The sequence below is a fragment of the Neofelis nebulosa genome, chromosome 7 (genome assembly GCF_028018385.1).
Source record: "Neofelis nebulosa isolate mNeoNeb1 chromosome 7, mNeoNeb1.pri, whole genome shotgun sequence".
Lineage (NCBI taxonomy): Eukaryota > Metazoa > Chordata > Mammalia > Carnivora > Felidae > Neofelis > Neofelis nebulosa.
The window spans coordinates 149,986,631-150,005,084 of record NC_080788.1 but is presented as its reverse complement, the minus strand read 5'-3'; the positions used below and the strand labels follow the sequence as shown (position 1 = coordinate 150,005,084).

Below are 18,454 nucleotides of genomic sequence, written 5' to 3'. Positions count from 1 at the left end.
ATACAACCAAAAATACACTATTCCCTTCCCCAGAAGAGGACGTGAAGCTCATTGTTGGTGTTTGCTCTTCTCCCAAGTAACCCATAACTAAAATATAATGATGCAAAATTAAGAATTCTTACATACAATCATACAAAGTAAAGCTATCTTATGTTACTTGGCAAAGATAACATAGAGGTGAAAAAAAAGACAACACAAACATAGTCACAGAAAACTAAGGAGGAAATGTCCATAACAGCTACCATCCTTATTTCTGTAAACATACAAGAATGAAAAATTGTATTTATAACTACCTTCACCTCTACCAAGTATGTATTCTCTTTGCTGTCAGCAAGGACCTCAAGTTGATACAGTCCATTACCTGGATGGATGCCCAACACCTTCATTCCCGAAGGATCATAACTTGGCCTCATCTTTGCAAGCTATTGTCACTTAGTGAGGTAATCATGTTTTCAGAAGGAAATTTCTGTATTCTATAAAGCCAAGTGGCTCAGGGTGGTATAGAACATGATATTATTAGTCATTTCCACTTAAAGTGGTGCCTGGAAAATCACACAGATCCCCGTGGGAATCATGCTCAAGTTTTTTATTACTCTGTCAACTAATTGCGGGACTCTCCCTATGAAGCCATTGGGCAGGTTTAGAGAGAGAAGACAGTGTAGAAGGACTGAGGACCATAGGCATTTGAGAAACTACTTCATGTAACTTTCTTGTGTCATCAGGATCTCTTCACACTCTGTCACTTCTTCCAGTTGATGATGGAGTGTAACTAGCATACTTCAGGTTATGACTCAGGTAATCTAATAACACCCCCCCCCCTTAAATATAGACAGTTCAGGGTGTGGGTGCCTGGTAAACTAGTGACTGAAGCTTAAACCTATAGTTTCCAGATTCAGGCCAACAACTCTTTCTTAAAAGTCATGATCTGCAGTGAATGATAAGGACTTACTGAAAAATGTTTAGGTCCAACACTGATAATTACCTCTATGGGCCTACCAGAGCTCTTAAAAGGAATGTGAAGCCCAAATAACAGAAGTGAATAGGCATGTGCTGAGCATCACCTCCCCTACATCCTCCAAGTCCATAATGGTGGCTGTAATGTCTGCAGTTCCTCCAGGAATATGGTATCATATTGATGTACTCGTCTCATAAAAGAGGCAAATGTTCTATATAAATATATTTATCCTCATGAAAATAGAATGGCACGTCTTTCTATAATGCATAAATTTAAAAATACTGACAATACCAAATGTCCAGCAGGATGTAGGACAACTATAATTCTCATTCATTTCCATCTGAAATTTCACCTTGGGAAAAATATACATACTTAGACCATATGACAGTGGAGCCTGAGAAGTCCCAGGGTCTGTTCTCTACAAGCTGGAGCCACAGGAAACATGGTGGAACAAATTTTTAGGAGTCTGACAGGCTGAGGACGGAAAGAACGCATGATGTATTACTCCAAGAAAAAGAGAAAATGAGATGACCAGCTCATGCAATGAGGCGGAAAAAAATGAGGGGGGGGGCGTTAATTCCTCCTTCCTCTGCCTTTTCAGTCTCTCAGTGATTTGGATACTGCTCACCTTCATTGGGGATGGAAGTCTGCTTCAATAAGTCGTTGGACCCAAATGGCAATCTCACCTATGGCAATCTCTACTCCTATGGAGATCCATGGCTTTGGTCAAGGCAAGTAGACCTCAGCTGTGTCTGTGAGTGCACGTGCCTCTGTATTTGGGAGAAATTGGGTTTCTCTGTGAACTCAGGTTTCTGATTAGTGCAAAAAAAATGTGTCTCATTTTTTTTTAACAAACTCCATATTTTCTGCTTACAAAGATAGTTTGATAAAATCCTTATGTTTTATATGTTCAAGCTCAAACTTGAAGTCTGGTATTTTATTTCAGAATATTCTCAATTATTTTTCCCCTTATTCTGATCCAATGGACCTATGTACTCAATTGTTATTTTAGTGTGCAACATCCATTGATATTATATAATTATCACATTATTTTGCAGTAAGTGAGGGTTGGCATTTGAAATCCTACCCATAATCTCGTTTGCAAGTGGCTTAGAGAGGAAAGTACAGGCAATGGGACAGGGAATTCGAACCGGGAGTCTGGATGGTCCCGAGACAAGAACTGCATGAACATTATTAACACTGCTCTATGTCTCAGTGTGGTGGACATGGGTGCATTTTGGATGGTGCTGATGCACATGATCTCTTCAGGGATGGAAACTGCTGAATCTGGAGACAGAACAGAAGTCCTGTGCTCATTTTGCAGGGTCATATGGACTGATCTGAGTAAAGCAAATATCGAAGTTGATCAGAAGTGCAACTTAAAATTGAATTCCTCCATCTGGGCATTTTCTCTAAGTCTGTGCCTTCACCTGTGTGTTAGAAAATTCTGCTTTGTTTCCTGCTCCTGAAAGTAATGGCTGTTTAAGGAAGAGTTAATAAAGTGTCCAGGGCTCGTGCTTCAGGGAGTGTCTCAGGTTGTTAAATTTTCGCTGTTCTTTCCTTCAGACCAGTTATCATCAGAGGCTCTCCTTGACTACAGCAAGCAGTGTTTTGTTCTTAGCCAGAATGTGGTGTGACTTCACTAGGTGTTCTCTGCTCTTCTTGCTAAATAAGACCGACACCACCTCTACCAGAACTGAAGCCCTGTACACTCTCTTGTCAGGAGATGTGCTGTGGGCAAGTGTACAGCCACTCTGGAATATAGTATGGAAATACCTCAAAAAGCTCAAATTAAAACTGCACTAGATTTAGTTATCACATTGCTGAACATTTAAAAAAGAATGGAAAAATGATAATTCAAAGGTATTAATGGATTCCGATGAGTATAGCAGCATGATATACAATAGCAAAAATAACCCATATATATGATGGAATGGAATATTACTCAGGCTTAAAAAAGAATGAAATCTTGCCATTTACAATGGTGTGGGTGGAACTGAAGAGCTTTATACTTAGTGAAAGAATTTGTTCAGGAAAAGACAAACACTGTGTGATTTCACTCATTTGTGGAATCAAGAAACAAAACAAACGAGTAGAGGGAGAAAAAAAGACAGAGAGAAACCAAGAAACAGACTCATAAGTATAGAGGACAAGTTTATGGTTACCAGACAGAAGGTGGATGAGGAATGAAAGAAATAGGTGATGGGGATTAAGGAGTACACTTGTGATGAACATTAAGTGTTGTATGGGAGCGTTGAGTCACTGTTTCATACAACTAAAACTAATATGACATTGTATCTTAAATAACTGGAATGTAAATTTAAAAAGTAAAAAAGAACTGCAAGCTTAAACCGCGTTCATTGTCTTAAACTACACAGCGTCACAGTAAAGATTTTTCTATTTTTAAATTGTGTTTACTGTTTATTTATTTTTTGACAGAGAGAGAGAGAGAGAGAGAGAGAGAGAGAGAGTTCAAACAGGGGATGGGCAGAGAGAGAGAGAGGGAGACACAGAATCTGACTGAAGCAGGCTCCAGACTCCAAGCTGTCAGCACAGAGGACAAAGTGGGGCTTGAACCCACAAATCGTGTGATCATGACCTGATCTGAAGCCAGACATTTAACTGACTGAGCTACTCAGGCACTCCAGAAGATTTTTCTATTAAATAAAGCTGATATCATTCAGGGATTTACCAATTACCACTTCCATGAAACCGGATAGTTAGTAAACTATTAATAATGGAAATTCTTTGCCTTGTAGTCTATATGGTGACTTAGAGTGTGAAATATAACAAATCCTTAGATTTTTAAGGTTTTTACAGCTTGTTCTGTATGGTTTGGGAGTAGATTGCCTATTTTTAAATTTTCCTTTAAACTTTTTATTTGCTTTAAGTTTTGCTGAACTGGCCTTTTGTTTATTTCCTATGTGAGGGGGAAAAGAACAGAAAATTGTAATCATTAATATACTATCTTTAGCTCAACTCAAATTAATTAAATCAGTAACACCAAGAAACTCATGAAAGGTTCAGATGGTATCCTATGAGGAGCTGAGCTAAGGTACGTTCCTAACGCACTGAGCCAGGAAGGGCTGATAGCAATGTCAAGTGTCATGTAATAAATGAAGTTCTATTATAGGTGATTTGGTTTGAAATCATGTGGTGCACATGTTCAACACATGTGCTTCTCTTCAAAACATTTAGATGCTATATGTCATGTGGTGTGCTTTTATGTAAAATAAAATAATAAAAATGGGCATTTTCAAAAACTGAGAAAATCTACCATTATATATTTGTAACAATTGTTAATATATTCCTATAATTTAAGTAGAAATGGAGAAATTGGCAGAAGAGATAACATAGTAGAGTAATAGGAGGACTCTGTGCTTGCCTCGTTTCTCAACACAGCCAGATAAATATCAACACTTTGTAAACACTGAGAAAATAGATCTGAGGACTGGAAGAACAAACTGCACCACTAGAGGGAGGACAGAGGCCACCCCACAAAAGGGAGGAATTTCAGGAGAAAAGAATATCAGGTGCTTGGAGGGGAGGGAGCTCTGATCATGGAGAGAGAGAGAGAGAGAGAGAGAGAGAGAGAGAGAGAGAGAAGCACCCAAGGGGATGGCTCAAGATAAACACTTATGCAATACTGCTGACTAGGAAAATGAGAGGGCCTGATTGTTGTGATTTTTACAAACAGCTGATCGCAAAGACTGAAGACCTAGAAGTCCATGCCATTGCTGGGTGAAGCCTGGTAGGCATAGCAGTGCTCCTGTGGAGAAGGAGGGCAGAGGACCATAGGTGACACTGTTGTCTGAGGATCACCTGGGTTGCATGGGGAGAGAGAGTTCCCTTCTTGAAGTACATTTGGGAGAGGGGGCACTGCCTCTCATGGAACAAAAGAGCTGGCAGGCACCATTACACTTCCCTGTTCATAAGCATAGAAGCCCCTGCTGATGACAGCTAATCTGGATGCTGGCCTTTGCTGCCATCCAAGAGTTCATGCAACTGCCCTTCTGGGACAAACCAGCACCAGCCACAGCACAGCGAGACCCTGCCCCATAGGATCAGTTTAGTGCCGCCTCACTGAGTCCCTACAGTTTAAAATTATGAAACCCAGCTGGTGAACCCGAGATAAAACACAGGAACACTGTCACACAAGATGGGCAGATGGGTTGGACTCAAATAGTGTGAAGACAGGATTCTGACAAAAGACTGGGACACACCAGGGAAGACTGTTCAGTGATCAAGGACTGCTTCCTGCAGAGGTGGTAGGAACTCCCACTTCAGGGATGAGAGTGTGGGGAGATGCAATTATTTGCCCCCAAAATCAGCATAGACAGACTTCAGTGAGAAGCACAACAACCCCCAGTGAAGGCTTGAGGCGCTTACACCAAGTTCCAACCCCCTTGCACCTTCCAAGTGCTTCATTACTAAGGAAAGAGTGCAGCATCAGGCCCCTCCCCCACAGTACAACCCCTGCAGGCACCAATTTCACTGCCTATATGAGGCAATACAGCCTCATCTCTAGGGGAAATAGGATCTAGCCTCTTTCACCAAGCAGTCCAAAATGCACCCAGTTAAAACGCACCACAAACTGCACAAGGTCCTAACACTCCCCACTTCAGGGAAGTAGAAACTCTGCAGAGGACTGACATGAGGGACAGAGCAGCAAAAACGCAAGAACACAGTGCACACAGCACTCACCACAAACCCTTCCTGAAGTGCCAGTCTCCGTACAGCATATGAACTCTTCTTAATATAGCCATTACTCTCAGAAGCAGAAAACATAAAAGGTTTTCTAAAACACAGAAGAAGACAGAGACCTAGACAATATGACAATACGGAGGAATTCATCCCCAAAGAGAGAACAGGAAAGGATCATATCCATGGATCTAATCAAAACAGATATAAGGAATAGGCCTGAAACCAAACTTAAAACAACAATAATAAGAATAATGGATAGGCTTGAGAACAGCATTAAGGATATGCATACCACAGAGATAAAAGACATAAAAACTGGTCAACGGTGAAATTTAAAAATGCTATGAAAGAGACATGATGCTTACTGTACATGACAATGGCTGGTAGCAGCAGAGGAATGACTAAGTGATATAGAAGATAAAATTATGGAAAATAAGGAATCAGAAAAGAGAAGGTAAACCAACTTCTTGGGTTATGGATGTAGACTTAGAAAACTCAGCCACTCTGTAAAGTGTAGTAAAATTCCGTTCATAGGAGTCCCAAAAGAAGAGGGAAAAAGGGAAAGAAGGTTTATATGTGCAAATTATAGCTGAAAGTTGTCCTAACCTAGGGAAGGAAATGATCATCCAAATCCAGAAGGAACAGAGAACTCCTATGAAAATCAACAAAAGCAGGCCATTACCAAGATAAATCATAGAAAATTAACTTAATATAGAGATAAAGGAAAAATCCCAAAAGTAGCATGAGAAAAGAAATCCCTAAGAGGGGAAGGCAAATAAGGTTAGTTCCCTTCACAGAAACTTACCAAGACAGAACATGATACATTCAATGTGCTGAATGGGAAAAATTAGGCTGGCAAGAATACTTTATCCAGGAAGTTTGTCATTGAGAAGAAGGAGAGATAAAGAGCTTCCCAGACAAAATCTGAAGAGTCTGTGACCCCTAATCTAACCCTGCAAGAAATACTAAAGGGGATTCTTTGAGTGGGAAAGAAAGACCAAAAGCAATAAACACTAGAAAGGAACAGAGAAAATCTCCAGAAAAAAAATACTTTACAGAAACATTGTGATAACACAATTACCCTAATATCATATCTTTCAGTAATCACTGTGAATGTGAATGACCTAAAAAGTCCAGTCAAAATACACAGGGAATCAGAATGGATTAAAAAACAAGATTCATGTATATTCTGCCTGTAAAATACTCCTGGAAGACCTAGAGATACCTGCTGATTGAAAGTGAGGGGTTGCAGAACAATTTATCACGATACTGGACATAAAAAGAAAGCTGTAGTACCATATTCATATCAGGCAACCTAGATTTAAAGTACAAAGACTGCAAAAAGAGATGAAGAAGGGCATTATATCATAAAGCGGTCTATCCAACAAGAAGCACTAACAACTGTAAATATTTATGACCACAAACTGGGGCACTGAAATATGTAAATCAATTAATGACATAAAAATACTCATGGATAATACACTAGTAGTAGGGGACTTTCACACCCCACTTACAACAATGAACAGATCATGTAAGAAGAAAATCAAGAAGGAAACAATGGCTTTGAATGACACACATCCAGATGGGCTTAACAGATGTATTCAAAACATTCCTTCTTAAAGCAGCAGAATACATTCTTGTCAAGTGCACATGGAACATTCTCCAGAATAGATCACATACTGAGTCATAAATCAGCCCCTACAAGTACAAAAAGACTGAGACCGTGCCAGGCATATTTTCACATGAGAACAATATGAAACTTGGAGTCAACCACAAGGAAAAATTTGGAAACACCACTAACAGTTGGAGTAAAAGACCATCGCACTAAAGAATGAAGCGGTTAACCAGGAAACTAAAGAAGAAATAAAAATACGTGGAAGCAAATGAAAATGTAAGTGTGACAGTCCAAATCCTGTGAGATGCAGCAAAAGCAGATTTAAGATGGAAGTATATAGCAGTACAGGCCTAACACGATAAAAATAAAATTTTAAACACACAACCACTTTACACCTAAAGAAGCTAGAAAAGGAAGAGCAAATGAAGCCTAAAGTCAGACGAGGAGGGTAAACAATCATAGAGTACCTATAAAAGGCATAGTAAGACACAAAAACAGTAGAACAGATCAACAAAACTTTTAGGTTGCTTTCTGAAAGAATGAATAAAATTGAAGTTCCTGGACCAGGTTATTCAAACAGAAAAGAAAAAGGACCCAAAGAGACAAAATCATGAATTTCATGGGACAGATCACAACCAACACCAGAAATACAATCAATTATAAGAGAATATTATGAAAAACTATATTCCAACAAATTAGGCCATCTGGAAGAAATGAATAAATTCCTAGAAACATGTAAACTACCAAAATTTCAACAGGAAGAATTAGAAAAGGAGAATTACAGACCAATTGCCCAGGTAAACATGGATGTAAAAATTATTAATAACATACTTGCAAATTGAATCCAACACTACATTCAAAGAATCATTTACAGGATGAAGTCGGATTTATTCCTGGGGTGCAAGGATGGATCAGTATTAATCAATCAAAGTTATACACCACATCAATAACAGGATAAGAACCAAATGATCCTTTCAATAAATGCAGAAAAGCATTTGACAAACTACACTATCTTTTCTTGATAAAAACCATCAAGCAAGTAAAGAAAGACGGAAAATTCTTTAACAACATAAAGGCCATATACAAAACATTCACTGTTAACATCATCCTCAGTGGGGAAAACTGAGTGCTCTCCACATGTGGTCAGGAACATGACAGGGATACCCACTGTCACTAATTTTTTTCAACATAGTAAAAGAAGGCTTAGCCTCTGCAATCAAACAATGAAAAGAAATAAAAGACATAGAAATTTGAAAGGAATAAGTCAAACTTTCACTCTTTGCAGATTATATGATACTCTATGTGGAAAATCCAAAGATTCCTCCAAAATACTTCTAGGGCCATAACAAAATTCAGAAAAGTTGTAGGATACAAAGACAACATCAAATAACTGGCACTATTTCTATACACCAAAAATGAAGCAGAAAAGAGAGGCATTATGGAATCAGTCCCATTTACAATTACACCAAAAATCATAACATACATAGGAATAAACCTAACCAAAGATGTTAAAGATCTATATGCTAAAAACTATAGAAAGCATATGAAGCAAATTATACAAGACACAAAGGAAGAACAGTCCATGGTCATGCATTGGGAAACAAATATTGTTAAAATATCATTACTACCCAAAGCAATCTACACATTCAGTGTGATCCTTACCAAAATAACACCCGCATACTTCACAGAGAAAGAACAAAGAATATTAAAATTTGTATAAATCCAGAAAATTCCAAATAGGCAGAGCAATGTTGAAAAAGAAATCCAAAGCTGGAGGCATCACAATTCTAGACTTCAAGCTGTATTACGAAGCTGTAATCGTCAAGAAAGCATGGTACCTGCACAAAATAGACACATACAAGAATGGGACAGAATAGAGAAAAGGATTTGCTGAACAGTCTATTCAGCAAATGGTTCTGGAAAAACTAGATACTAACATGCAGAGGATTGAATCTGGCACACTTTCCTACAGCAAACACCAAAATATATTCAAAATGGATGAAAAACCTAAATGTAAGACCAAAAAACATCAACATCCATAAGAGAAAACAGGAAGAAACCTCTTTTTTTTCAATATATGAAATTTATTGTCAAATTGGTTTCCATACAACACCCAGTGCTCATCCCAAAAGGTGCCCTCCTCAATACGCATCACCCACCCTCCCCTTCCTCCCACCCCCCATCAACCCTGTTTGTTCTCAGTTTTTAACAGTCTCTTATGCTTTGGCTCTCTCCCACTCTAACCTCTTTTTTTTTTCCTTCCCCTCCTCCATGGGTTTCTGTTAAGTTTCTCAGGATCCACATAAGAGTGAAAACATATGGTATCTGTCTTTCTCTGTATGGCTTATTTCACTTAACATCACACTCTCCAGTTCCATCCACGTTGCTACAAAGGGCCATATTTCATTCTTTCTCATTGGAAAGACATTCCCTGCTCGTGGATTGGAAGAATAAATATTGTCAAAATGTCAATACTACCCAAAGCTATCTACACATTCAATGCAATCCCAATCAAAATTGCACCAGCATTCTTCTCGAAACAAGAACAAGCAATTCTAAAATTCATATGGAACCACAAAAGGCCCCGAATAGCCAAAGTAATTTTGAAGAAGACCAAAGCAGGAGGCATCACAATCCCATACTTTAGCCTCTACGACAAAGCTGTAATCATCAAGACAGCAAGGTATTGTCACAAAAACAGACACATAGACCAATGGAATAGAATAGAAACCCCAGAACTAGACCCACAAACGTATGGCCAACTAATCTTTGACAAAGCAGGAAAGAACACCCAATGGAAAAAAGACAGGCAGAAACCTCTTTTACCTCAACCTCGGCAAATTCTTAATAGACGTGCCTCTAGAGGCAAGGAAAACAAAAGCAAAAAATGAAATATTGGGACCTCATCAAGATAAAAAGCTTCTGCACAGTGGAGGAAACAATCAACAACACTAAGTGGCAACTTAGTGGAGTGAAGATATTTGAAAACGAAATACGTGGTAAGAGTCAGTATCCAAAATCTATAAGAACTTAACAAACACAGGAAAACAAATACCCAGTGAATGGTCAAAATACATGAGTAGACACTTTTCCAAAGAAAACATCTGGATGGCTAAGACACACATGAAAAGATGTTCAACATCATTCATCATTGGGGAATACAATTCAAAACCATGATAAGATACCACCTCACACCTGGCAGAATGACTAAAATTAACAATTCAGGGAACAACAGATATTGACAAGGATGTGGGGAAAGAGGAACCCTCCTATACTCTTGGTGGGAATGCAAAGTGGTGTGACCACACTGGGGAAAAGTTAAAATAGAATTACCTTATGTCCCACCAATTTCTCTACAAGGTATTTACACAAAGGATACAAAAATTCTGATTCAAATGGCTAAACGGGTGATGGCGATTATGAAGGTCATTTGTTGTGATGCACACTGGGGGTTAATGTATGTGATGAATCACTAAATTTTATTCCTGAAACTAAAACTACACTATATGTTAACTAACAAAGATGTAAATAAATAAAATCTTCAGACATTAAAAAACAGTGGAAAAAAGGAAAGGGACACATTTTGTTACAGAGGTCATAAATAATGGGATCTAGGGCAGTAAGTCTAAATACTTGCATTTACCCATTTTATCCCTAACTGGTAGTGGACATTAATTTAAAAACATGCTCATGATTGCCAATGTTGGTGCTACATGAGTTGGAATTCAAACCCCAGCTGCCCTTCCCAGCTCCTCTGTGACCACATCTCATGGGCAGTCTGTCTAGACAGCTGGCATCTATGTATTGCCTGTGTGTAGACATCCTTGCTCCTGGAGCAGGCCTGTACACCCAGGTCTGTTGGGTACTTAAGAAGCACAGACTAGTGTCAGCTGGCATTCCTTGTACTTCCCATTCCTCACTAGGGAACAAGCTCAGCCTTGAGGATGCATGGTTACCATGTGTTGTTCCACTGGTCTACACCACCTGACACCACCCATGTATTCAAGTACTTGCTTCTGAAGGGAATTTCCAAACAGATGACAATTTCTCTAGTGATTTACACCAAAAAATAATTGGAACCAAGAGCGGGCACAATATTGGATTTTAGCTGCATGAAAAGGGGAACTTTGCCTTCATTCTTAGAAGACAGAGAAGAGGTTTATACCAGAGACAAGGTCACAAGGACGGATCCTCCCAGAACCAGTAGTGGACCATCGCCTTACTGAGAGAGGGTACATTTCACATACAATAGAAGCTGTGAATGTATAACATCTGGAGGGAGTGACCTCAGAGGGTGGAGGGTCCACAGGGTGGCCAGAACATCTCTTTACCCTCAGGTGAGGGACCTCCCGAGTCATGTCACTTGTCTACAACACAGTCAGATTTGAGGGTGGCTATGGTTCTGGTCTTATATCCCAGAGCCCAGTTTGTAGGGCTGCCATCGACCTCCACTGACTAGTGTCCAACACCGTCCCATCATGGCTGCAGAAAACAGGATGCATGTCAGCCCCAGAAGTCCTCTCTCAATGGCAATGATTCCTTTATGTGTCTTTCTTTGCTGTTATCTGTCTTCCTTCATGTTTCATTCCTTACTGTTTCTCTTCACATCACAGCATTTTGGGGACATCCATGCATATCCACCTGGGTTCAGTTAGACACTCAGATCCAGAGGGAGACATGGACTTCATGCAAGAAAGTGTCTGTGCCTGGTGATGAGGGGTTTCATCCCACAATTCTCAAGGTATTCCCTCCTACAGATGTGCTGTCTTCAGGACCCACTCACTCATCTTCAGTTCCAAGATGGCCATTTGGTGACTGCCCATCTGTGTCCTGAATGCCATCCCCAGACTCATACACATGGCAGTAATATCAATATCTGGAAATTAATCTCATGTGACAAGTCCCTTTGGCCACATAAGTTATTCTACACAGGTTCAAGAATGACATAGATGACCACAGTCCACACTAATGTCAGGGAAAGTTCACCTCCATCCCACATGACACTCACATTACCACACCCCCAAATCCTCCAACATGTCAAATCATTACATATTAAGTCAAGTCCAAAACGTACCTAAATTTCACTACCTCTAAAACCCCAAATCTAACCATGTATCTTGGGTAGGGTGAGACTGTGGTACCTTCCATCCTGGGGTGAAACTCTCTCCATCAGCCGACCTGCATTTGTAGAAAACCATTTTTGTTCTTCTGAATGCTTCTGCATGGTAACCATAACATAACAGGTACTGACATTCCTATGCCAGAAGAAATACAGTGTAATTTAGAAGTGCATCACCAACAAGAAACAATTTGATTATCAATCTGGGGAAACCCGTTAGGTTCAAAGACAGAATGCTCTGAATATCAGACTCCAACTTGTCTCTGGGATTCACACTTCCTTTATTCTTGAGGGTGGTACATGTTTGAAGTTGAGCACATTTATCCCAGTTTAATGAAAGTAGAATTTCTGAGCCCCAAATCTTTCTTTTGTTCTCCCGATTATCAAATGAAAAGTTCTTCTGACTCTTGCCAGCTGATAAGGATGACTATCCAAGATTGTTGCTCACCAATGATTAAAGGAAATATAACTGTATATTTATAGGCAAGAAGCAGAGTGAAGGGTTGAAAGATGGAAAATATGTAGGAGGAGACATCCTGTGAACAGAAGGGTCTGCAGTGCTCATGATGGTAGGATCTCACCCTTGCATGTTGCATAAATGGGGAGGGGAATAAAGGAGTCACTGTATCTCTGCAGGGAATCTGTGAAACAACAGGAGCACGGGGACCACAAGGGGGCAATCACAGCCACCAGGGGGAAGTCATAGACCAGGGAGCTCATGATCCAGGACAAGAGATTGGTTGAGGGATGGTCTCCTCTCCAGGGTTTTCAGATCCAGGCTCTGCACACTTCTGACATGAACACAACAAAGAGTTTGTAAAAGCTGTAGAAACACACAAGTATCCTCCCTGTTTGGAATAAACCATGATAATGGGAATACACAAATTTTCCCAAGGCCAGGCACTGGGATAAATATATCTTTGATCATTCCCACATTAACAAGAATTTAGAAGAATAATGATCTCCATTTCATAGATGAAGAAACATTTTTAATTAACATCATTGTTCCTGATCTCAGGTGTTTTGCCTTCAACATATTTTTATAAAATTCAACCATTTTAACTTCATTGAAGCTTTCTTTTTTTAATATTTATTTATTTTTAAGAGGGAGAGAGGCAGAGTACGTGTGGTGGAGGGGAAGAGAGAGAGAGGAGACACAGTATCTGAATATGAAGCAGTCTCCAGGCTCTGAGCTGTCAGCACAAAGCACGACACAAGGCTCAAACTCATAAACTGTGAGATTATGACCTGAGTCAAAATTGGACACTTAACCAACTGAGCCACCCAGAGGCCCATTATTGAGGGTTTCCATTGATGTCCACATAGAGTTCATGTGTAAATGACCCCTTGTGTTTGTAGAAAACCCCTAGCATCTCCATTAGCTCTGTGAGTCTCTGTTGAGGCTTCTCACTCTCTCCAATATCTGTAACAGAATAGAACTGGCTTCCACCCATCACTCTCCTGGGACTTCTAGAAATTCAGGAACCTGCAAACCTCACTGGGATGGCCAGCCTTGTCCTGCATGTGGTTCAGGAGGCAGGTGGGTCCCGCGATGGGGAGCACAGGTCCAGATACTGGGACTACTCTCACCTCATACGTGATCTTGGACACGCACACAATCCATCTCTGCTGCAGTGTATCTGTTAACCTGTACAATGGTGGTATACTGATTCTTACCTCAAGTGTTGGGTGCATATGTGAAAATAAGGATTATCATCGGTAATTATAATCACTGCAGCAAAATCACAAATTAATAAATCACAATGTTCTGAAAGATATTGTGACACGAAACACTGCCCCATCCCTTACACCTGCCAAGGGTCACTGGCTTCTTGAGGATTCTATTGCAAAATTTACTATATTGTCAAAGGACATCTGTATGCTGATTAAACCCTCCCATCCCTGAAACTGTAGCTGGGAGAAGAGCCCCAGCCCCTAAGTGTTCACATTCAGTGATCAGAACAGAACACAGACATCTCACCATGGAGTTTGGGTTCACTTTGGTTTTCCTTGGTTCTATTTTAAACAGTAATTCATGATGAACAAGAAACACTGACTATGTTAGTGGATATGAGTGAGAGAAACAGTGGATGTGTGACATTTTCCTGACTTGTATCTGTAGATGTCTTGTGTGACGTAGAGCTGTTGGAGTCAGGGGGAGACCTGATGATGCCTGGCAGGGGAGGGGGTCCCTGAGACTCTCCTGTGCAGTCTCTAGATTCCCCTTAAGTAGCCAATTGATGAAGTGCATCTGCCAGACTCCAGGAAAGGGGCTGAATGGGGGTCTACATATCTGTATGGTATAAGATAAGGACCAAATGTCATTACTTAACTCACTGGAATTCAAAACCATTTATGAAAGAGGCCATTTTTTCCCTAATTTTAATTCTATGAAATCTCATGGAGGATATGCTGACTGCATCCAGACACATTTCATTCTGGTCTCTGTTACCTGCTCCACTGGTCTGTGTGTCTGACTTTATGCCAACAGCACAGTGTTATAGATAATGTACCTCTGCAATATACTTAGAAAGAAGGATGTGTGCTGTCTCCAGGTTTGTTCTTCTTTCTCAGGATTGTTTGCTCACTTCCGTGTGCTTTGTGGTACCATATAAATAAGAATTTCCCAGATACATTCATTGGCATTTTTATTAACTCAACTAATATTAGAAATTATTAGAACAGATAAAAGGAATAAAGAGTGTAATAATACAAAAAAACAAAAAATTGAAATGGATATCTGGAAAGCTAAATGCAATTTAAAAAGCATCTCTACTAGGAAAATAGGTAAAACTCAAACAAATACAATCAGAATTAAGGAAGGGACATAACTGATACCAAAGAAGTGAAAAACAATAACAGAAAATGCCTAGATAATTATAGACCCATTATTAGGGGTCTACTAGGGCCTAAGGGGCTACTAGGCAGTTTCTAGAGTTATACAATCCACAAGACTGTACATGAAGAAATAGAAAATAACAGAATTAAAGCAAGTAAGATTGAGTCTATAATCTAATCATACCCTGCCCCTAAAGAAAAAAAATCAGCGTGGTAACAGAGGACTTTATGTATGAATTGTATGTAAATATAAAGGAAATTTAATGCCAATACCTCTCAGACTCTTACCAAAAACTGAAAAGGAAGGAATATGCCCCAACTCATCTACAAGACCAACCTTTCTATGATGTGAAATCAAAAGACACCATAAGAAGAGAAACTAAAGGCCAATATCTCAGATGGACATACATGCAAAACTCCTAGCATAGTGAATGCAACAGCACAATGAAAGGCTCATATGTGACAATTCAGTCACATCTATTGATCACCTATATCATCATCTATTGATACATATAAAACTAGACAAAATTCAACAAATTGTCATTATTAAAAAATCTCAGCAACTGAGGGAAAGAAAGAAATTACCTCCACAAAATTGTGGCCGTAGATGAAAAGCCCACACCTGACAGCATATTTAACAGTGAAAAACTGACGCTTTTCCTGTCATATTAGAAGCCGGGCAAGGATTCTCATTCCCTACATAGGTATTCCGCATGGTAACATGAAGACCAGTAAAATATGGCACCCAATGTATGTCATCTTGTCACATTGCTTATTTGGAGGAAAGTCACTTGAATAACAGCTAGTCTAAGGAAACTGTGACCCTCTTTTGTCCCCTTGAGAGCAGGAAATAAATCTCCCCAGGAAAACTTCCTTTCCCTCTACCATAATGGAAGAACCATCGTTACACCAGAAATGGGAACTTTAGCACCAAGAAGGCTGTGCAAACAAGCCTTGTTAATTCCTCAGTAATTGACTTGCCCAAATCCAAATCTCTGTCTTGTTAACTCTTTGCAAATCCATTGTTTTTTATTCTAAAAGGCACAAGTGCCACCTACTTTCTTCATTCTCTGGGTGTCATATTATTAGGAAGCTTGTGCACATGCAAAATGAAATTTATTCTCTTCTGTAGATGTGTCTTATGTCAGTTGAATCCTTAGACCAGACAAAGAACACAGAAGCAAAGAAGGAAAAACCTTTCTGGTCCTACAAGTTGAAGATATATCCATAAAAATTAGGTAAGAAAATGAAATCAAGACATGCAAATCAGTAAGAAGAAAATTATTTGTTTGAGAATCACAGGAACTTATAGTGAAATCTTAGAAACTCCATAAAAATGTATTAGATAATAAACTCAGGAAAAGTTCAGGGTACAAATCAACATACAAAAATATGTTGTATTTCCACACACCTAAAACATAGTATATGAAAAAAATAACAAAATCACACAATTGAAAATGACACAAAATGGAGCACCTGTGTGGCTCAATCCGTTAAGTGCCTACTATTGATTTTGGCTCAGGTCATGATCTTATGGTTCCTGAGTTACTTCTGAGACAGGGTCTGCAATGATTGTGCAGAGCCTGCTTGGGATTCTCTGTCCCCTTCTCTCTTTCTGATCTCTCTCTTCTTCCCCCTATCTGTCACATAAAAATAAACACACACTAAAATTATATGGCACAAAATAAAGTATTTAGGATTAAATTTCACTAAAAAGTAAAATAGCATACCAAACATGACGTGCTGGGAGAAAGACATGTAAAATGGCAAACACAGATGAAAAGATCACTGTGTTCACAGATTAGAATTATTTATATTATCACCGCGCCTTCTGCAAGAAGTGATCTAGAAGTGCCTCTCAAACACTGGTTTTAAATTTGAAACAAATTGAAGTCTGGAGCTTGATATATAGTGACAGGATATGCAAATATGGTCCTCCCTGTGCTGATTTAAACAGTCCAGCTCCATCCCTGCAGCTGGGAGAGTAGCCCCAGCCCCGGGAGTCCCAGGTGTTCCCATTGTGTGATCAGCACAGAACACAGAAACCTCACCATGGACTTTGTGCTGGGCTGGGTTTTCCTGGTTGCTCTTTTGAAAGGTAATTCACGTGAATGGGAGACACTGAGTATGTGAGTGGATATGAGTGAGACGGTGGATGTGTGACAGTTTCCTGACCAAGATGTCTTGTGTCTGCAGGTGTCCTGTGTGATGAACAGCTGGTAGAGTCTGGAGGAGACCTGGTGAAGCCGGGGGGGGGGTCCCTGAGACTCACGTGTGTAGCCTCTGGACCTTCAGTAGCTACTACATGAGCTGGGTCTTCCAGGCTCCAGGAAAGGGGCTGCAGTGGGTCGCATATATTAGTAATAGTGGAGGTAGCACATACTACGCAGACTCTGTGAAGGGCCGATTCACCATCTCCAGAGACAACTCCAAGAACACGCTGTATCTGCAGATGAACAACCTGAGGGCCGAGGACACGGCCACATATTACTGTGCGAGATACACAGTGAGGGTATGTCACTGGAAGCCCAGACACAAACCTCCCTGCAGGTAGGGGATCAGCACCACCAGGGGCGCACACTATGCACAATTTTGCTTTGTGTTCCCAGGAGCAGGTGCAGTTGGAGGATACAAGCAGATTTCCTGTCAGGGTCTGGGGTTTCCTCTCAACACAGCAGTTCCTGGACACAGGATTCTGTGCTTACCTATTAACTTTCTGAATTAGCAACTGTGTTGTCATAGGAAAACTACACTAACATGCACAAAGACACAGTTGTTTGCATTGCTTACTCCTGTCCCTCACCATGAGTGAATTACAGATATCCTGAGGCACAACAGCTGAACCTTAAAGCAGTCCCAGATGCACTCCCTGTGCAGCCAGAACCACAGGATCCCACAGCTCCCCATTATCTTCACCCATCGCTTGTCCCAATCAAACAACGTTACTCTTCCCTCCTGGCATTTGCTACTCTGGACTTTAAATGAGCTACAGCTTTATTCAATTCCTCTGAACAAGAGATAAATCATCTCCATGTATTAGTCAGGATTCCCTTGAAAAACAGAATTCAAAGCACATTGGTTTCCATGACAAAATATGTTGAGAAGTTCCATGATCTACTGTCACAAGTTGGGGACCCAGGAAAACCAATGGTGTAATTCTCGCCTGATTATGAAATAGTCTAGTCTCAGAACCTGCAGAGCTGATGATGTAGCTCTCAGAACAAGG

At 40.0% G+C, this 18,454-nt stretch overlaps 1 pseudogene; it reads left to right on the top strand.

The window, feature by feature from the left end:
* Window positions 1-17,265: 17,265 nt before the first annotated feature.
* LOC131518069 (immunoglobulin heavy variable 3-23-like) lies at window positions 17,266-17,782 on the top strand (annotated as a pseudogene).
* The last annotated feature ends 672 nt before the right edge of the window (window positions 17,783-18,454 follow it).